General features: G+C 37.0%; 2 protein-coding genes across 3 annotated transcripts in view; one reads left to right on the top strand and one right to left on the bottom strand.

Moving 5' to 3' along the window:
• Positions 1-8074, bottom strand: part of LOC5570084 — a 44223-nt gene extending 36149 nt beyond the window's left edge. The window contains exon 1 of the mRNA XM_001653021.2: positions 7507-8074. The gene's annotated coding sequence lies outside the window, so the exon portion shown is untranslated. The remainder of the gene's footprint in view (positions 1-7506) is intronic.
• Positions 1-23017, top strand: part of LOC5570087 (myb-like protein Q) — a 476649-nt gene that overhangs the window by 245890 nt on the left and 207742 nt on the right. The window lies entirely within an intron of this gene.

Below are 23017 nucleotides of genomic sequence, written 5' to 3'. Positions count from 1 at the left end.
ATTGCACTCTCGATTCAAATTACCCGAAAATGAGCAAATACATGGAGATGTTGACTACGCTAAAAGTCGTCCCGTGCCATGGGCTTGGATTTTGCTGATGGATTCGCGCGTATTTTCGTTGCCGGAGAATTTTTTTTCCCCGTTTTGGAGCGTCTTGCTGGGTAGTGCTTCGTGAAGCCCAAGCAGGACAGTTCGGTTTTGCGTCGTCCGTTTGATTTGGCTGACGGATTCGCGCGTATTTTCGTTGCCGGAAAATTTTTTTTTCCCCCTGTTTTGGAGCGTCTTGCTGGGTAGAGGCCTTTTCATGTGACAGATCCGTCTATGCATTTGTTTACATCGGTGGAGGACCGGTGCTAACACGGGCCTGTCATTTTCATAGAAGAACTGTCAAAGTGCTTCCCGATTGGCTGATTTGAGACGTCATGTGAATAGGCCTAGTGCTTCGTGAAGCCCAAGCAGGACAGTACGGTTTTGCGTCGTCCGATAGATTTTGCTGACGGTTTCGCGCGTGTTTTCGTCGCCAGAGATTTTTTTTTCCCTGTTTTCGAGCGTCTTGCTGGGTACGTATTTGGGAAGGCCCAAGCAAGACGGTTTATTTACGGGACGCCAAGAAGTTTTGCTGTCAGTGTCAGTTTTGTGTTCAGTCGAGAATGGATTACCAACTGGTGAGTTCGTTTCATGCTTATGATAACACATATTTTCTTGAAAGCGTAACTTTTATGTAATATTAAAACAGACTTTGTATGGTTTGTCACTATAGGTGTCGGCATTACGCTCTTTTCTTATACAACTATTTTTCTCTTTTTGACATTATTAAAAATTATCTTTTGAATTGTTCGACATTGTGAATGTTGACGTATTTTCTAAAACTTCTACCATATCGAGACAAAATGCACAGTAATACTCATATGTAATTTTCAAACAAACTATGTATGGTTCGTCACTACAAGTGTCGGCATTATTCCTGTTTCATATAAGTTAAAATATATACATGTAATTTTCAGTTTTCGTTATTAATAAAAACGTCTTTTGAATTGTTCGACATTATAGATGTTGACGTATTTTTTCCAAAAACTTCTCGAGACAAAAATACAAAACTAGCTTTAAATACAAGTCGTATATTTCCCCCTTGTCCATGGATCGCATCACCGACCAGAGGTGACTCCCAGATCTTTTCCTCCCTCACTAATAAACACCCTTCCCGTGGTGATTGTGGAGATGCAGAGGTATTCTCGGTCTCTAGAAGCAACAATCATTACACCCTAACATTCCTTCCCCATCCCAACTGACTGTAAGGACTTGGCCGGCGCCGTTATTGATCAATAATATTAGATCTGCTAAAATTGCACTTCGAGAGTAAGCGGAAACTCCCATCCCTTATTCATTTGGATCGTAGTGCAATTCTGACCAGTTCCGATCAATCACGGAGTAGCAACCATTGACATGTACAGTCAGTCTATGCTATGCTATGCTATGCTATGCTAACTCGAAAAAATGCACTCCTAAAGCGCTAGAGGTTTTGTCTGGCTAAATTCTGCTCCTGGCCCAGTGTGCGCTGGTAAAAGCGATACAATCGATGGACCAAACATTTATGACCGGATTACACCACTTTTTATTCGCACTGCGCGAGCCGGACACGTCTGATCCTTATTGCATCGCTCTCCTCGAAGAGGCAAGCGACACAATCAATAGACCGAACAGTAATCTGTAGGAAACCCCCTTGCGGATAATAGATGAAATCTCGAATGGGTTCTAAATTGGATAATTGCTGACTATTTGACTGACTGACTGATTATTTTTCAATTTCTGATGAAATCCTTAACATATCCTAAGCAAAATTTGTATTCTGTTGCACGAAGCATTTCTCCATTCATGCATAAGTGGTACGGTTGACGAAATCGACGTTTGGTCGAATTTACTTCATCTTGAATGGAAAATAGGTTATTCTCTTTTTATACTGTTGAAACAATTATTGGCAGTAAATATGCCAATGGTCAGCAAGCCAAAGGGATATCATTAATAATAAGACTGTTTCCATAGTGTATTCATATGGAGTGTCATAGCAAATTCCTTTTGAGTTTTGTGGATTAAAAACCCTGATATTTTTTTTTATTTTTTTTAATAAAATTGAAACATTTTTTGAAGTTTACAACAGTTTCTTCGAAGGTTACAACAGATTCTTGGTAACATTCTAGCCAAAACTAGTAGAAAACTCTGTTCAGAAAGATCCTTCCTAAGACTACATCAGTGAAGAGAAGCTACATCAGTTTGTATGCTTTTTATTTATTTGAATGCTTTCCGGAATTTTCTTTATGCTTTACCCGTGGCACATCATGTTTTGTGCATATAACGGAAAAGTTTCAAAATGGTTTCGGCGGAACCTGTTCATTGTGCTCTGGAGTGGCCAGACTTGTTGGTAGCGAGTTCATTATTCATTAATTGACATATTTTTTCCTTCAAATAACGGAAATGTCATAAAATACGCCTTCCTGGAACCTGTGCGTGATGCTCAAGAGTGGCAACACAGGGTCTATTCCTCATTTATTGACATGTTCTGCCGAATGAAGATGAAGATTAAGACGTTGCACAATAGGTTTTGGACATGAAACTGAAATGTCCCATAAGAGGCCTTGGCCGAACCAGTACCAGGTGCTTAGCAGTGACTTAATTAGTAGATACCTAGTTCATTCTTCATTAATTGACATGTTCTTTTGAATTCACGAAGATTGATACGTCACACGGTTTGTGTTGGATATAAAGAGAAATATCCCCCAAGAGGAACCTGTGCTTGGAGCTATGGAGTGGCCGCATCAGATGTTAATAATTTGATTCTTCATTTATTGACATGTTTTTTTACAATTCATAAAGATTGAGACGTCGCGCGGTATATTTTGGACAAAAAGCAGAAATGTCCCCAAAGAAGCCCTCGTGGAACCTGTGCCAGAAGTTCTGGAGTGGCCAAATCTTTTATTACCGTGTATTTTTCATTTTATGAAAAATACACGGTAAAGTAAGTTTCTTAAAGATTAAGATGCCGCACGGTTTTTTTTGTACATAAAACGGAAATGTTTCCCAAGTAGCCCTCGTGGACCCTGTGCCTGGGAATCTAGAATGGCCACATCTTTTTTTATCGAGTTTTTTCTTATTTTATTGACAAATTCTCTCAAATTCAAGAAGATTGAGACGTTACACGGGATGTTTCCGACAAAAAACGGTAATTTTCTCAAAGAAGCCCTGGCGGAACCTGTGTCAGGTGCTCTGGAGTGGCCAAATCTGTTGATATTCTTCCTTTATTGACATTTTCTTCCGAATTCAAGGAGATTGATACTTCGTACGGTATGTGGGACCTGTGCCAGAAGATCTGGAGTGGCTACATCTGTTTGTACCGAGGTTTTTTTTTATTGGGACGGTATGTTTTGGACATGAAACGGAAATGTCCCCATACTGGCCCTGGTGGAACCGGCTACGATGTTCCGGAACGGTCCACTTATGGAAATTATGTTGAAATAATGGCAATCGATCATTATCTCACGTTTTACATAAAAATTTCAGTGTTGTAATGTTTTAACTGAAATAAATAAAAAAATAATCACATTTCCCGAATTTGGCACCCTTCACACTTAAAATGGAACGCAGAATTCTGTAAAATAAATCACAGAATGCAAACTGCGAAATATGGCTTTACAGATTTTTCTGTGAAATATGAAGTCATCCAACGCAACTGTCAAAAATTCACAGAACATTCGGTAAAGAGAAATGTTTTACAAACATCTGTGAAATCTTTACATACAGTTCGGTGAAGATCAAACTTTTCACCGGATATAGCGACTTTTACCGAAAATCTGTAAAATCAATCGTCGGCCATGTTGACAACTATACATTGATTTAGCTAGAGTTGATGTTTGTTCAGTGAAAAGAGTGAAATAAAGTAAAACTAGTTGATTTTTGGACTTCCTAAATAGGATTAGACACTGATTGGTAATTACGTTACTATGAATAATATGTGTTTGAAAATAATGTGGAGTTAAAATTTTGGTTGGGCGAGAATGGCGCTACAATAAGGTGATGGAAATAAAGAAACATCACAGAAAATCCGAGAGAAATTACTTTACATTTTCGCAGGACAACTGTAAATATATATATTGTATTGTCGGTGAAATACCAGTGATAAAATCAAACAATTACAGTAAGTTTGAGAAATTGCACAGAAACACAATAAATCCACGGAAAGTTTATGAAAAATCACCGCACTCTTCGGTGGTTTTGACAGATGATGTTTTTCAAGGTTCACAGATCGATCTGTGAAATAAAAATCACCGAACGGTTCACCGAAAATTCTGCTGTTGAGATTTAGGTGAAATTTCACAGAATTCTGTGATTCAATCTAATTGTGTTGTGACCCCAGCACAACCGGAATATATCTGGCATTGTTCTGAATTCAGCATTGTCCATTTATGACAAATAACTGAAACATTTTTAAAGTAAACTGAGGGTGGTTTCAAAAAAAATCGAATAGAAATTGACGAAATGGCAGCTATTTGAACATGCCTTGTCGGAGGTCGGTAATCGATGAACATTTTATTTTCATTCATTCAATTTTCCTCAGTTCAGTAAGGTTGTTTGAAACAGTCGACAAAAATATAATTAGGTACAACATTTGCATTTCTGTTATGTAGATTTTCTACTGTTCGTATTTATTTTTTTCAGCAAGGCGGATTTGACATGGTGCAGCTTTTTTCTCGAAAGTTTTCAGTGCGCCCATCGGGATTTAAATCACATAACAAAAAAAATCTCAAATCTTGACATCATGCTTTTCAAACAAAAATTTATGAAAAGCCTGTAGGACATCAAATTTGTCTAAAATCAAAACTAGTGTTCATCAGAAGTAATTTTCTCCAAACTTTTGCTCTTTTTACCAAGAAAGAGTCATCTTTGATTGACCATAACTCAATAAATACTCAACCGATTCCAAATGTTTTCTCCCGCTTTTGAAGCTTATTAAGTTGTTTTGAACAGAAGCAGTTCTTCTGTTCAAAACTAAAAAATATTCGATGAAAATGTTCACTGTGTTTCTGTCGGAGAATAGAATACGGTGAAGACATTTTTTTTATGCATGTTAGCGCGTACAGTGATACTTTTTCAAGTGAATAAAAACTATCAAGGCTGAGTATTGAGCGGTTCCACAGAAAATGACGACTTTTTTCCCAAATTTCATTTTTATATTTTTTGATTTGGATGAAATTTTGCACATGCTTTCTTTATGCCCAAAAATGCCTTTTTGCATCATCGGCTCGCCATTTTGACTCTAGCCTTACTTTTGAGAAGGGCCTAAGAAAAAAATCCTTGATAATTTTCAAAAAATTATAACTTAGAAACGGTTTGCCCGATCAGTTTGGTGCCTTCCGCAAAGTTTTAGGTTATTGTTGGAACTATCTGGAAAAAAAATATACACTGTAAAAAAAATGTTGTAATTTTTTATATATCAAAAATAAAGCTTAAAAATCAATTTACTCAAAAATCATATTTTTGATTTTTTTATTTTTTTATTTGTTAAAGTAGACAAAAAATGAAGTCTTTTGCACAGTGGGTCAAGATGGAGAAATCATGGACAAAAAAGTTATGATTTTTTGAAAATAGGTGAATTTTTGAAAATGGTCATAATAAACTTTTTAAATATTTTTAAACTCGGTTTTATGAAGGTACGCAAAATTTACAACAAAAAAGGTATACGGAAAAATCAGGCTAACTTTTACCGTTTTAAAGATACAGCGATTTTAATACAAAATTATGATATAATTTTCAATTTTTGGTCATTATAATATAACTTAGAAACGGTTTGTTCGATCAGTTTGGTGTTCCAAGTTCCAACAATAACCTAAAACTTTGCCGAAGACACCAAACCGATCAGACAAACAGTTTCTGAGTTTTAGTTTTTTGAAAATTGTTAAGGCTTTTTTTCTTAGGCCCTTCTCAAAAGTAACGCTAGGGTAAAAATGGCGAACCGATGATGCAAATAGACATTTTTGGGTGTAAAGAAAGCATATGCCAAATTTCAGCCAAATTTCAGCCAAATCAAAAAATACAAAAGAAAACCGACATTCGAATTCAAATGGAGCCGCTCTATTATCACTTTGAAATGCAAGCTGAAAAGTCATCATTGTTGTCAAAACGAATGACGGGCTACTTTGCCTTAAATTACACTGCGGAACAATTTTGTCTCAAGCCCCAAAATGGGAGCTACATGACAAAGCCAAATAGGTGCAATTTCTATCTCACATGCTACAAGGAGCCATGTACTCCGTGTACCCGGTTCAACTACCTTTACTAGACATGTAAAATGGCCAACAAGTGATTTTATTTGCAAGTGTACACATTAATTTGTCCAGCCCTCTATTTTATCTTAACTTTACAATTTTCTGCAGTAGAAGGGGTTTTTAGCCTTTTCCGTAACATAACATTTGTATTTGTTCGGTATTCCCACAGTGACACACCGACATTACCAAAGCATTCTACGATTGATTTCCAACTTACTGAAAGGTTTCATTGATTATTTACGCAGTTTCATGAAACATTTCATGTAACCAATTTAGCATGACTTACGCAGTGATTTACGCTCTTAAGGCTCAAGAATCCATCATTCAATCATCAGCAATCATCAAAAATGAAAAACCAGTTTTTTCGTACAAATTAAAAGAGATCCTCATAAAAATCTATCATTGCAATCCATATAGCAAGTGTAATGCAATGATAGATTTTTTTAAACATTGCTTGAATTTTGAGCAGAAAAACTGGTTTTGAAAATTTTTAAAACGATGATGGTTATTTTCCTCTTAAGTGAATACCGTTAATATATTTGAATGTGTAAACATCAAGATATATTTGATATTATACTACTTAAACACACAGAATGATTGAAAAAAAATTTTTACGTATGGCGAAATAGGGAACCATTATGTCCATAACTGGTACACCTACCCTATGCTGCTGAAATGCATTGTTTAACGATTTTAGCCAAATTGCATGCCAGTTTACCAGCTTGTATGGCATTTTGTTTGCTTAATTCACCACAGAATTCAAATTTCATATGTTGAAGATTACATTTCAACTAAATTCATAATACTAAACTATAATACTAAACGAAGAGTTTTACGCAAACTGCAGGCATGTTTAAAAAATCGATCTAATCGAAATTCAATCATGCATTTTAAACCAAAATATATCGGACATTAATGTTTACGTCCTATTCTGCATGCTTGGTGCATTAGGTCACTATGAACTTTGATAAATCATAGTTTAAATTTCATGTAAACATTTAGTGTTTCATAGCTCACATTGTGAGCGACATTGTGACGTGCTGGAACATTTCTCAGGCCTACATCTGATTCAGCAATCCCAAATTCACAAGAGACCACATAATTTAATTCTTGAGCCACGCAAAAACGTTATTTCTGTTCCGCTGTGTTACCCTTCTGGACCAGTGTGCACTTGGCTGACGGTCGAACTCACGCCTCGCGGACTTTCACACACGGCGCAACGGTTTCTTTCGCTTTCTGTCCAGGTAGTGGCGACGACCACGACGATGAGGACGACGGCGCGGTGCTGCTGCTGATGATGATGACCGCAAACTCTTTTCTCTTTTCTTGAGCAATGAGCTGCTTTTTTGCCTCCTGCCGTTTGAACGCGGTTTTTTTTTCTTCTGGTACTATTGCCTTCTTGAGCACACACACTCTCTCTCTCTCTCGCTAGCCTCTTACTATGGCTGTGACACAAATCCGCGCGCGTAGATTTCTCCGAAGCGAATTGCGTTTTTACCCTTTTTTGTGAAATGGAATCGGTAATTAAAGTTGACCCTTGTCACGGCGAGACTTCAAAAAACTTTGCTTTCTGCAAGGTCACCAAAAGGTTTCGGCACTGCACTTAGCTTTCTTCGCAGCTAACTGTAGAAGTCGTGCACAAAATAACCACCGCAACGAATGACTTCGGAAATCTACCGGTGGAAAACTCGAAAAGCACCCGCGAACACGCGCAACAACTGATCCGCACGGCGGTTGAGTTATGATTGACTGCTGAGTAGCCATAGGCACGGTTGCAATGCTGCGTCGATTCCATACCCAGGGTACCTCTGGTCGAAGGCAGTAGCCAAGTCATAGTGTTCCCAAGGGCCAAGACCGTTAATATCGAAAAATTCCCCAATTTAATATATACTCATCAGCTAACTTTGTTGGCTCGAACTCCCTTAAGTCTAAGAACTCTAAAAATTGAACTTTTTTTTATTTACCCATAGCAGAAGAAACACACCTCAAGGACTTGGTTCAAAGTAAATTGAAATAGGTTTATTTTGATCATTTGGGCCAATTGATCGATAATAATTTGATTCGAATACCGTTTTGACTCCTATCCCGAGCACTTAAGGCTTACAGTGACTTCAAATTAATGTTATCAGGAACTTTCAGTCTTTTTGGGTCGTGGAACACTTTTTTGAAAAAAATGTTGCGTTTTAAAAAAAATAGGTGCTCATAATGGAAATTCTTCATTTGCCTTCCAATCAATAAATTTATAAAGTGTATTTCGAGCAAATTGAATAAGTAAGGCGAATAAAAATGCAACGTTTTCAAAAAATGGTTAAAATTTTTGTACATAAAGGCGCTTCATTTTGTATTAATTGTTAAAGAAATGCTCCATAACTACATTATTTCTATTAAGTCAGATAACATCACGAAAATTTAATGTTTCAACTTGCCTCGGTGTACCTTGTCGTATTTTAATCATACTAGTTGGATTTTTTTTCGACTCAAAAAGATATTCAGATACACCTGAAATTGAGCTCGCCGTCTCGAACTTGGGAGCACCGTGCAAGCGCATGACGTTGGTCGTTGGAGATTGGCTTCGGAGATCGTTGGCTGGCTGCTGGTTCGATGCATCATTACCTACCTATACCTATCTCTATTGTTGGGACGGCCCGGATGGCGGTCGATAACCGAATGTGCAAGTTGCGTAAAGAGATGAGTTCTTTCACACCTCTTTCGTTAGGCGCCGTGGACAGCTGAAAGAAAACGCATTTTCAATAATCCGTGTGCAGTTGGGTTGCGGGAAAAATATGCGTAGACATAGACGTGATCAAACTGAATCACATGCATGTTTCTTGTTTGTCTTCAGAACCATACTGTATCGGGATGAGGGAGTTATTTTCAGAGACATTAGTTGGACAGCAAAGAATTTGCATTCGTATTATAATACTTTTAAATAATTCATACATTTTCACCAGACATTTCTTCACATGGAATTCACAAGAATTCATTTAAAAACATCGATAGTAATCTTGTCGTTAACATAATTTGCAAACAAAACTTATTATTGACAATGCTCTTGAAACTTTAAAAAAAAAATCCAACGTTGAAGCCAGGGACATTGCAAAAAAAAATGTGAAGTAAAATTCGAATCCGTGATTATAGACAATGATCATGAGCTCTTGATCCGCCTTAAAAACGTGAGGAGAAGGCAATTTCAATGCACTCGCGATCCAGCTATGAAAATTATATGGCAGGATCTGCAAAATCAAATTAAAAAACGGTTTTCTCAATTCAGAAACAAAAATTTTGAAAATAAAATTTCTCAATTGGACTCTGGCTCTAAGCCCTTTTGGAAATTGACTGAAAAAAACTTAAAGGCCTTGAAAGGGGAAAACAAATTATTGCCAACCAATTGTGAAAAAGCTCAAAAACTTGCTATGCAGTTTGAAAGTGCGCACAATTTTAATTTAGACCTAGTCCAATTCCAATTCCAAATCAAGTTACTCAGAAAATATTCTCAATCAAGAGAACGTTTTCGAAATTTCCTGTGAGGATGATTTGGAAGAAGTGAGAAATATAACCTCATCAAGCAACTTCCAGAAAGTAGCTTATCATTCTTAGTTGATATATTCAACAAATGTTTTCAATTATCATATTTTCCTGACAAATGGAAAAATGCTAAGGTTGTTCCAATATTAAAACCAGACAAAAATCCTGCAGAAGCTTCTAGCTATCGTCCAATCAGTTTGCTTTCCTCCATCAGTAAACTTTTTGAGAAGGTCATTTTGAACAGCATGTGAACCATCATCAACGAAAATTCAATTTTTGCCAATGAACAGTTCGGATTCCGCCATGGACATTCGACCACTCATCAACTTTTACGTGTAACAAATTTCATCCGTTCCAACAAATCTGAAGGCTATTCTACTGGTCTTGCTCTCCTAGACATAGATAAAACATTCGACAGGGTGGTAGGTCATTTGACATAAAGCCGTTTGGCATAAGGTCGTTTAGCATAATGGTCATTTCGCATAAAGTCGTTTGGCATAATGGTCATTTGGCATAATGGTCGTTTGGCATAATAGTCGTTTGGCATAATGGGTCTGAAAGCAAGCATGATGACATTCGTTTTTCTTAAGATGACATTCGTTTTTTCGTTTCTATTGAATCTTTCTGATGACATCAGGCTTGTTTTGAAGTCAATTGACACTTTATTCAACAATCATATGCTCTTGAATAAACTAAAGCATATTAGGATAGTAATTTCCAATAGTAATTTGTTATTTATCCAGAAATTACCCTTCTTTCAAATATTTATTCAATTGGAAATAAATTTTGCGCTGAAGATTTTGATATTCTTCTTCTTCTTTCTGGCATTACGTCCTCACTGGGACAGAGCCTGCTTCTCAGCTTAGTGTTCTTATGAGCACTTCCACAGTTATTAACTGAGAGCTTACTGTGCCAATGACCATTTTTGCATGCGTATATCGTGTGGCAGGTACGAAGATACTCTATGCCCTGGGAAGTCGAGAAAATTTCCAACCCGAAATGATCCTCGACCGGTGGGATTCGAACCCACGACCCTCAGCTTGGTCTTGCTGAATAGCTGCGCGTTTACCGCTACGGCTATCTGAGCCCCGGCTATCTGAGATTTTGATATATTTAGCACAAATTTACTCTTCTTTCGAACGTTCTATGGTTATTTCTTCCGCACCATAATGTAACCATAATTATAGGTATGAAAACTGTTGAATTAGGTTGTTCTTTGGAGCTATATTTTTAAATATTTTATTGTTTCCATTTGACATATGAGCGGCATTCGATAACATTGATCTGCTCAAATTTTTAGCACTCATAATTGTCGTAACTTTATACATTTCATAGTGGTGAACGAACTGGCCATCCAATATGCACCCTTCTTTATTTAGTTGGCGGTTCTTTCGAGTCCTCATCATTTTTTCTAACATGTGTATAGCCGAGAATGGCAGAATATTTCCTTCTTTTGATTGCTTATCGTTCTTTCTCGTTCACTATCGAGCCACTGAAGACTGTTATAGCACCTATTTAAATTATTCGGGGAAATTGGTCATTTGAGGAAATGGCATTCGAGGAAAAGGGTCATTCGATGAACTGGCATTCGGGGAACCGGCACTCGGAGAACGACATTCGGGGAAAAGTAGCACAATCACTTCGATAACTCTGAACGCGTTGATGTCTTTTCGATTTATCATACCGCAATAATTTTTGGCGTCCAATCTTCTATTGGGGTTAATCATGAATTTTGCCTTCTTCTAAAATAGGCTTATCTTTATATTTAAACTATTTTAAATTTTATTATTAAGTAAGGCTAAATGTTAACCATTTTTATATTTTGCTGTTTTATCAATTCTCGCAAGACATGCTGTTATAATGACAATTACATTAGAATCTGCCATTCATCACATTCATTTTTGCAAACACAGGCCTTTCGAGATATGCTGGAAAAAATATTGTCTCAATCACAAATTTTCGCTTCTTACGTGTTTTTGATGTACAATTCCAAAATTAAAATTTTTATTGAATCGTTGAAAAGTTTTGCTACAAATATTTTCTTTTAAAAATGTGTTGTTTATTTGAGTTACACTGTGAGAAGATTTTTTTTTTTGCGTTAGAGCCTTAAACATTTTAAACGAAAAATAAGCTGCTCTCTTATAAAGGCTATTTTTGCATTATGCTGCAGTAACAGATCTTTGGATTAGAGCTTTTAATATTTTGCAAATAAATTTTCCCTTCTTTTATCACGTAATTTTCATCAAGTGTTACGTTCGAACTGAGGCAGAGCTTGATCTACCGCGAAATATTCTATGAGCGTTCCCTTTATTAAAAACTGCGAACATTCTTTGCCAATTTACTATTTTCGAATATGTATATCTCAACAAGCTCAAAGATACTCTATGTTCTATCAGACACGAATGCCATGACAAATGGTAAAGTGTCATAAATAAAACATAATAATAATAATAATACTCTATGTTCTGGGATGTACAGAAAATTATTATTCCGAAAAGATCTTCCACCAGACCCATGCTTTATTAAGTAATGCTCTCTTATGTCACAAAAATTTTGGAAAATCTCTGAGCGAACACCACGCTTGATGAGAACCTACCATTTTTTTTTTTATCTGGGCTCGGTGGTGTTGATCTCGGTAAAAGCTTCAAAATGCCGATATTAATCCTAAGTCAACCATTATGCCAAACGGCCATTATGCCAAATGAAAATTATGCCAAACGGCCATTATGCCAAACGACCATTATGCCAAACGACTTTATGCCAAACAGCTTTATGCGACCTTATGCCAAACGACTTTATGCCAAACGGAGTACAATCATTCGACAGTGTTTGGCATGGAGGCATGATAGTAAAATTAAAAAACTTTAATTTTCCAACATAGATTGTTATAATAATCCAAAGTTATCTGTCAAATCTTACACTTCAGGTTAGTTATTAGAACTCCAGGTCTGAAAGACTTTCTGTAAGAGCAGGTGTTCCTCAAGGCAGCATTTTGGGACCAATATCATACAATATTTTCACATCTGTTTTACCTGAGATACCTCAGGGATGTCAAAAATCTTTGTTTGCGGATGACACAAGCCTCTCCGCCAAAGGACGAAGTCTGCGTGTCATCTGTAGTCGATGGACCTGTGCACGGGTTCACGAATTTGACGTTCGAGCGGTGCCGAATTCACTTGTTGCAATGGTCACGTAAATAACACGGCACCGCTCAAACGTCAGATAGTGAACTCATGCATCGGTCAATTGCAAAATTGGAAGATTTCTCCTAATGCTTCCAAAACTCAACTAATAATTTTCCCACATAAACCAAAAGCTCTTTATTTGAAACCTTCAAGTAGACATGTTGTCACGATGGGAGGGGTTCCAATAAATTGGTCAGATGAAGTTAAGTATCTAGGGCTCATGCTAGAAAAGAATTTAACTTTGAAAAATCACATTGAGAGCATTCAAGCCAAATGTAATAAATATGTAAAATGTCTCTATCCCCTTTTCAATAGAAAATCAAAACATTGTCTTAAGAACAAGCTTTTGATATTCAAACAAATTTTCAGGCCAGCCATGTTGTATGATGTACCAATATGGACTAGCTGTTGTAATACCAGAAAGAATGCTCTGCAGAGAATTCAAAATAAAATTTTGAGAATGATTCTGAAGCTTCCTCCCTGGTATAGTACCAAAGAGTTACATAGAATATCCAATGTTGAAACATTGGAACAAATGTCAAATAAAATAAATAATAATTTAAGGCAAAAATCGTTACAATCTTCTATTGCCACGACTAATGTGTTATATGTTTAGGTAAAGTTAGGTTAAGTATATTCAAAGCGTTTTTTTTCTCTTATAAGCATGTGAAATCAACTCACCTGTAAAAAATCGGAACTGCTACGGCAAATGAATTGAAATATGTTGTCAACAAAATGTTAATACAATCTTAAATTTGTTTTAATAAATTAAGATGATAGTGTTGTCTAACACAGAACACCTAGATATGAGAAATAAATGAAATGTTTCGTCCCGTACACTCGTACAAAGTAAGTCGAATCAATCCGTAGCGGCTGTCAAATCAACATTTGTTATCATAAGTTAAGTCGCATAAGATCACACCGAACTAACGGTAAAAATTGTATACACTTGCATTGTACGTTATTATTCATCACATAATATATGCACGTATATTGCCTCCACTTTTGTACGTAGAAGGCCTTTTCGCAACATCTTATAAGTGAAATTTGTACATACAAAGCCTCCAGATGATTTCCTTGTACGTACATTTTGGTTGTCTGGGTATATATTTTGTACAACTCATATCGCATACTAGGAGAATAGTCAGAAAATAATTATGATAGAAATTTCATTGCTATAACATTACTAGGCTCATTTATAATCTTAATGTGACTGTTATGCGGTTACAATTTACAATGTGACAAAACAAGTTGGTATTTTTTTCGAACTTTCTAGATCAATCTCACAGATTTCAGTAAGTTGGTCAAAAGTATTTATCATTTGATGACTCTTCACTGTATTAACTTGAAATTGTCAAAAATGTCGAATGTGACAAATATGCAGTTATGGGCAGTGCCGTCCATCGATCAAAACGTGGTCGATTTGCGATTCTGTCTGCTGTGGTGATCTCCAGGTGTATCGATACGGGAGGCTGTGCAGGAAGTACCGTTTTGATTCATATTACGGACAGCCTCAAATTCCGGACACTCTCGTTTGTATGGGAAACATTTCACACGAAATGTTTCAATTTTCGCCATCCAAAAGTTCTCATTTTCGAGGCTCGTTTTATTAGGTTTTTTCCATAAATATCATTGCAAATTTATAATGCCCAACTACCTTAGACGTCTCTTAAGTGGTTGAACGATTTCAATTGATGATTTGACTGTTCCATTAATGATTATCATGAGCTGTCCGTAATTCGAATCAAAGCGTCCGGAATATGAGGCAAAAGTGAGGGAGCGTCCGGAATAAGAATCATGAAAAGGCCACACGTTTTGATTTATTTAAAATTATTCAAGTGGCGGACGCGTATTCTTTACCCACCATCCGAAAGTTAAGGGCTTCCGACGCTCGATAACGCTAAAAAATCATACAGAATGATTTATTTTGTATGGTCCAAGCTGGGTTATACTTCACTGAGGCCTTAAATGTCCGTAATATGAATCAAAACGGTAGTTGCTGCTAACGGCCATGTTCTTGGACGCGGTAAAATCTATCAGTCGTTTACCGTTCTCGTTCGTCAGTCGGTGCAGCGCTACGATGACGAAACCGCGGATCTTCAGTTCAACGGAGAGTTTGCGTGTGCTTCCGATGAAGTTGAGAGATTTGCAATTCGACGACCGAGTTTCCAATCGCTAGTCCGTTTCCGTCGCTGTGGTCTTTGCCGATTGTTCCGGTCCGTATTCACTCGTTGATTTCCGGAGGACCATTCCCCCTAAATGTTCGAAGAGCTATAGTGTGCAGTTTAGCTTAGAGTCTGGCACTCGGACGATGATCAACCGGGGGAAGAGACGTTGTTGTGAGCCGCTCCTAACATGGAGGTTTGCATAAGCAAATGCTAAAGCAAACCCCCCTTCCCTGTCAGCATACGACCAAAATTCCCAACGGGGTTGGTTACCCGATCTTCCCTGAGGTTACTCGTACCCCTGCCAGTACCACGAGGAGGTTGCTGGGCAAGAGGCTAAGGACCAAAGGGTCTATTTTATTCCTGCAGGTACGCGAGGTACCGATGGTACGCCATGTCCAGCCATTTACCGAGCTTTATTCTTAGCTTATTCAATTGATTTTACTTTCTTTTAGATTCGCTGAACTATTTGCGCTTGTAGGCAGATCAATTGAAACAATAATCAAGTTGCACCTAAGACATAGAGCTAATTTATACTCTACACCGCTCTTCGTTGATTTGTTTATTCTCAGCAAAAGGAGGCCATATTGGAAAAGTGTTGGACAGGGTGAAATTTGAAAGGCGAAACCTTTAAAAGTCTTTGAAAAAGATGGCTAAAATGTGTATCTAATAAAGTTATAGAAAAAAGTCGGAGGGATGATCTGAGAAGTTGCAAAATTAATCTGCTTGGTCTACATAGTCATGAAAAAGTGCCATAAAGCTAATTGTGTGTGTACTGAAGTGGTGGCTAAATCCGATTCGAACATGTTTCGGGCAGTAATGTGTATATTTTGTAAGAGGGAAGATGGGAGGCATGTTGCGGAAACCATATATTTTCTTTATTTTTAACAGCATGAGTGTGAACACCGTCATTAAAACACCATGGTTATTGAAAAGTACCACCATTGAAAAGTAAAAAAAACAGCAGTGGCTCCATCCAGAGAAATTAATTGATCTATCTTCAATATTCAGCTATCCTTACGGAAATATCTCCTGATGGATGACCACGTTTTGGTTTTCCACCTGCCGTCATTGACCTTTCATTATCCTAAAATAGAAAACGGTTTACATTACTTGAAGTATTGACATTATTGGATTCCAATATCCTATAAACAACAATGCAAATTTTTGACTTTTAATTTCAATAAAACAGAATGGACCGATGCACGAGTTCACTAATTTGACGTTTGAGCGGTGCCGAAGTCACTCGTTGCCGTGGTCACGTAAATAACACGGCACCGCTCAAACGTCAGATAGTGAACTCGTGCATTGGTCCATTGTTATATCCGAAGCTTACTTTGATACAACCATAAAAATAATTATAATGTATTGAAGAAACGTCAGCGAGGGGCGATTCTTTAACATAATGAAAACTAACGTATCTCAAGATTTGTCACGGCGTGAATACGGAGAAGATTTATCACAAAAAAATAGGCATCGCTAAATCTTTGACCTTTCAAAAATATAGGGTTTTAGCAGGTCCGTCACACTCGGGCTCAGATTGGGTACCACTTCTAGTACTGCATTTGGTCCCTCGGTAGTACAAAAGGTACCCAAGTTTGACAGATCGCAGTACACTTTCACGGCATTCTAGATTACCTTATGAGCCATAAAATTTTGGGCAACTGCAAGGGACATGGAGGTCTTTAATTTGTCTTTGGTTTTAGCTTTCATTTAACGTGTTCCCCGTAAAAATCCACCGAGGGGTCCCGAACATTTTTTTTATTTTAAATTTTTGTTCCTTATAAGCGATTTCTTCACCACCGCTTAGGCATTAAACCTAGTTTAACGATATGGGTAAACGTGGTTTACGGCTTAAGTGAAGGTGAAGAAGTTGGCCCTTAGAGTACATTATTTTTTAATGTAATCTAAGAAAAAGACAGTTTTATTCCTCTTTAGCTCGATGGAAGCTTCAATTTTAAATAAAAGTTTATAAAATAACGTTACATTAGGTCCATTCTACAAACGATAATATTGTCCTATGTGATTTTCATGATTTAATGAGCCATAGGACACTTTTTCGATAATAAATCTTCGAGTACCTATAAGTAGACGAAAAAACAAATTTAGTACTATACCATTTAAGCTGACATATTAATAGCATACAATGCGAGTGTATAAATATTCTACCGAACTAACCTTTGATCTTATGCGACTTAACTTATGATAACAAATGTTGATTTGACAGCTGCTACGGATTGATCCGATTTACTTTGTACGAGTGTACGGGACGAAGCTAAATGTACAAATAAACTCAGAAAAAGGTGTTTTATGCGAGGAAACTCATCAATCAGACGAGTTTATCCACGATGTTTTACGAGTTTGATGTAATTAGTATGAATAAACGAGTTATAACATGAACTTTCATGCGATTTCTGGTTTTCTGGGTTGAGTGGTTCTTGAGAATTGCTTCTTCAAATGGAGAGGGTGAATAAAACACCGCCCGTGCGGCCTTAATTCCACTAGAGTTTGTAGCCTTTGACAAACACGCGTATTTCGACCTCAATTGTAAGGCCGTCTTAAGTTTCGTATACACTCTGACTGCGTGTTAATTCCCAATATCAGTCATCGATCGATAGAACCGTTCGGTTGATTGCCGTCAGTTTAGGAGCACATTGAAGTCTCCTGTATTTTGCCTGTGTTGGTAGCAAAGCTCAAAGCTTTGAGCGAACCCTTCTCCAGTAGAGAAGCTAGGTAGAATCCAGCTTTTCACGCTAGCCTGCCATAAAATTTGAATCATCCTTGTTTGGCATGTCTTGCACACACTATAAATTTTTATGGCTTGATCAAAGCAAGCATTATTTGAAAATTAGTTTTTTTTGACAACGACGGTTTGACACATTCTTGTGTTTTAAAATATATTTTTTTCAACAACCCTTTTCAATCTTATTGTTTTTCTTTTGTAAGACACCAGTCAATCAACAGGAAGTTAATAGCATTGGTTCTAATCTATGTTGAAAAAGTTATACACGTGGCATAGTCCAACACTCCTAACTAATTTCTACAAGGTTTCCATTCAAGACAGATCTTTAGTTGCTCCACAACCTGACTTTTGATTTTCAATATTTAAATATATTTTCCTTGGATATTTCTCAGGGCCCAGTCTGTGCGGTCTCTGGATGGGATGGATCTATCTGTACCTATAGATTTTCCCTCATCTGTTACTTGAGTAAATAATCTTGCCATGAATACATTTGAATCAGATATAATTCAAAAGACCATATGGTCGGTGCTTAATCAGAGTGGATCAAGTGGTTTTTAGTGGTTTCTGGAAAATGGACGAAATAACAAACTATTTTCAATAATTGCTGTAATATTGGAGTTAATGTATTCGATGAAATATCTGTGTTAAAATAGTATCGTTAAAACCAAAATTGGTGAAGTCGTTGGCTTGTCTTCACAAGGCCAAAATATCATCTAGCCTGGTCTGTTTGAACACTGACCATATCACATATCTAATTGGCATATGGCATGTCAGTTAGATTTTAATCAGCCAATACAAAATTTCCACTAAATCCTCTTAAAATTTAACTTCAGCTTTAATTTTGCGCCACCAGAAAGCAACTTCATGCATTGACGTTGCCCAATTTTGTAGTATTTCTTGTTTTTATACGAAGTATATTTTTACTGCTTCTGTTTTCCAATAAGCTCCACATAACCAGTAATTTTATATACCGGAAAATCCTCTCAGCGTCCACGACTTCGCTGTTAGGAGACCGCAGAAATATAGGTAATGCCTGTTTGGTCATTTTTTTGAAATGATGTGGTCTGTAATGGCGTATTGCATTTTACAGGCATCGGAAAGCTTCTTGGTCCTCGGATTCCTCACTGAAATTAAATTAAATAATCAATTCAATAAATACTTTTAAGCAGTCTTCAAAATCTCCTTTGCATTACGTTGCTTTGATCTATAAATCAGGGAGAAGGAAAATGCACACTCCTCTTATCCCAATCCAGCATTGCTTTGATTTGTTCCTATCATTTCGAGAAAATACTGCATCAATGATCTAGAAAAATATTAGCTCCTTCCGTTGGGCGAATATGGATAGTAGGCATAGCAACCGTACAATTATCGTTTCATTGCGTGGTTGAAAAATTTGAAAACTGTCAGAATGCAGTTGTCTGCAGGTGAAAATGTCCATTGTTGGAAACTGGTTGAGTATTTTATAATGCGAAATTTTAGTTTATTTGGTTTTATTGAATTTATTTGTTGATCTTTTTTTTTCTTATAGAGAACACCCAATGGATGGTACGGACATACAAAAGCCAACGATAAACGACTCTGTCATGAAAGTCCCATTACATTTGGTCGAGGCTTGTCCGATGAGAACCTAAACCCCCCAAAACAACCGAACCCAGTGACAATCTTTATACCCAGCAAGTGCTATTTTCACTCCAAGTGTTTTTTTTTTTTACTATGAACTATAAATTTAATCTTATTGCGGTTGGCGTTTTAATCTGACTGTCCTAAATCCGACTGTCTTCGCCATTGGCCATTGGTTCTATCAGGAGAAATATGGAGCATATTTTTAACTACCACGCCCATACTAACAACATTGGCAATTTCGTGCATCGAGCTTCAAGGGGGCAGAATCCGTCATCAATTTGGGAATTTTGAACTTTTCTCATTCTACCTTCAACTGAATGCGACTAGACTCTGCAGCTCCTTCTGACGATTAAAAGCATCTATTCCACTACTTATCAGTTTTTTATACGTCGTTCCCGGAAACAGTTCACTTAGTTATTACTTGCGACATTTTCAACTAAAACTACCCTCTTATGACATGTATCGAATCTTAAACCAAAACTCCTCCACATCCCAGAAATCTTTACGGGGCTATGTTCGATTCAGATTTCGCTACCAAGATGTCATGGGCACGATTTAGTGTAGTCCATTCCAATTTATTGTAAGATTACATGGTGAACTCAACAAGGAGCTTCCTAATGAGCAACTACCCACTTCATTCAAATTATTCTTTCTTGAAGTTCTCCCTGCTAGCCACTTTCCTAAAAAAAAGCTTGGTTATCACACATACTCTTCCGTCGAAAAAAGTTATTCTTTCGTATGGGATTGTTATGCGGGTATCAGAAAGTTTCTGTAGCATTTATTTATTAAAGCGATCACTTTAAATCATATGATGCTATATCCAAACGACAAAAAACGTTTCAATCCAGATCAGCTGAAATGATTTGCATCAATGATGCAACATTCTAGATCAAATGATCATAGGAGCATTGAAATGCGAGGATTCAAATTTATCATTAAAGGCCAGTTTGCTACTGACAAGAAAAGGAATCGCCTATCTCGATGCGTGCAAAATTTCTCCCAAGAAATGGTCAAGAAAATCACTTTTTTCTGATCGCAGTACGCAGTTGAGAAGAAATGTCGCTTCAAAGGGGGCTCTCTGTAGGAAATTTCTTGACCCTTTCAATCAAGGAATTTCTTCACTTTTCTTGAGCGAAACAGCATACTTAGCTTAAGAAATGAAATTTTTTAAGGCATGCTTTTTAAATCTCTCTTGCGCAATGATGGTTTTGGAAGACTGCTTTTAATAAAAAATAATTCAAACCAAAACTTGGATGTTAAACAAGCGTAGTGAAAATTTTTGACAGTTCTATCAACAACCTAAAAGCCTACAGCCTACTAAGATCGAGCATCTGAAGGCAAACATTGTCGAAATCGAATCACCCCTTGTCGTTTTATGGCTAGCGTAAAAAGCTGGATACAGGACGCTTCGATGCTTACTGACTTTAAAATGGCTTGCTCCATTTTCACCACCTAATAAAATTCCAATCTTGTCCCTCCCTTGCGACGCCTATCCACCTATTCATTTCAATAATTTGTAAAAATCTTCTATAGACTCCCTTTACCTTTGAGTCGCATGTCAGCTATAGTCATAATAAAAATAATTTTAAAACAATTATGGTCGATACCATCTCCTAAGTACGATGATACTCTATGCACAGGGAAGTCCATCCTCGACCGGCGGGATTCGAACCCATAACCCTCAGCAAGGTCATGCAGAAAAGCTGCTCGTTTACCGCAACGGCTATTTGGGTCTCTTACAAGGTTCATGAGTGACATGTGACCCTTGCATTGAAAATTGCGGCACGTTCAATATCTTGTGTTACCTCAATATAAACAAATAGTTGACAAATACTGAATTTGAAATTTATTAAAACCATTAAAATTATTTGAATGTTTTCAAGATGCAATTTCAAAAATTAACAAGAGCATAGTAGAAGCTTTAGGTGCATTAAGAGAATCGATAAATTTCCTGTTCAATCCAACGTTAAAACCGTGAAAGCGGTTTTCTTTAAAAAATAAAAGTTTTTAAACGTTATTTCCAATAAGCAACTTATAAAAAAGAAAGTTTGACCATATTATAGGGAGCCGGACCCAATTCTTGGCACTTTTTATTCACTTCGGCAGTGGGGTTTTTTGAAAGCTACTGAGCTCATATTTGGCCTCAATATGCGACGCATTGAAGTGCTGCTTATTGCAAAGTTTCAAATAATTCGACCAAGAAAAACCCCCATGCCAAAAAGAATCATGGAAGTGCCCAAGTAGCTCTGCACCCTATATAGTTATTTAATCCCTGAAAATTTAACAAGTATCCGATTCAAAATAATTTTGGCTGATCATTTGTGTGTATCTCATTTTTTCGGAGTACAGTCTTTACAACTATGAATAACAAATACGGAGCTGTATTCCAATTGTGAATTACCTCGGACGTTAACGGGTCAATAATTACTATTTCTGAATAAGCAAAAGAACATTCTCATGAGGATATTACCCTTCAACTAAAAAATTCCACTATGTCTATGACAGGATGAAGAGAACTATAGCATCCATCAACTGATAAAGCTTAACAAGTTTATGAAAGCCTTCCAAAGATATTAAAAACTATTTCTTGGTAGGCCACCCAAAAGCCACATCTGTAATCCAGAAAATATAGTGCAAAAATTTTGTCAGACCACTACTACTACCATTAAGAATCTTGCCGGGAGGGTAAGGTAAATTGGTATAATGCGCCCCAACCGGGCAATACGCCCCACTTCATTTTTAAGGGATTGAGGCTTATTGAACACGTAACTATGATTACATATCTTAAATTTCCGCGAAAAACTGATGTTGCGAATATAAGATCTTTGAGAAGTATTGGGGCGCTTATATTAAATCCACATCCAGCGGCGGCGGTAACGCGCAGAAGATATTCGCGAAATTCAATCGCAACGTCAAAATTCAAGTAGGCTTGGGTTTTTTCGTCCTTCAAGGACACAAATGTTTCAAATTTGCTAAATCTGAAACATTTGGTGATTTTCATTATCACTACGACAGTATATCGCCATTTTCGGATAACCGCATTACGTGGATTTATCTTGCAGAGCACAATATAAACAACCAATAGAAATACCGAAAATATCAAAAATCAGCTTTTGGCGTAAAATTTTGGGTCCGATAGGGAAGTCTCATTGTAAATGAAGCCCATCATTTACTATTGTACTTATAACAAAAACTTTTACCGGAAGACGACTTCTAATGAACCCTTCTAAGCTTAGCAAGTGATGGAATTTACCTTGACAACATTTCTACAGCGCTACGGAACTTTATCTACGGGAGGGGCATATTGTCCGGTTTGTTTTGAAACGTCAAGATTTAAACCGTTAACGGGAAACGTCTTGTACTCTTTTTAGAAGTTACCTAGCAAAAGAAAGTTGCATGCAGAGCATGACCAACTAAGTAAATAACACATTGACACCAAAAACTATAGAAGTAATGCATTTG

Source organism: Aedes aegypti, chromosome 2 (genome assembly GCF_002204515.2).
Source record: "Aedes aegypti strain LVP_AGWG chromosome 2, AaegL5.0 Primary Assembly, whole genome shotgun sequence".
Taxonomy (NCBI): domain Eukaryota; kingdom Metazoa; phylum Arthropoda; class Insecta; order Diptera; family Culicidae; genus Aedes; species Aedes aegypti.
The sequence above is the reverse complement of the archived record's forward strand: the minus strand, read 5'-3'. Positions and strand labels throughout refer to the sequence as shown.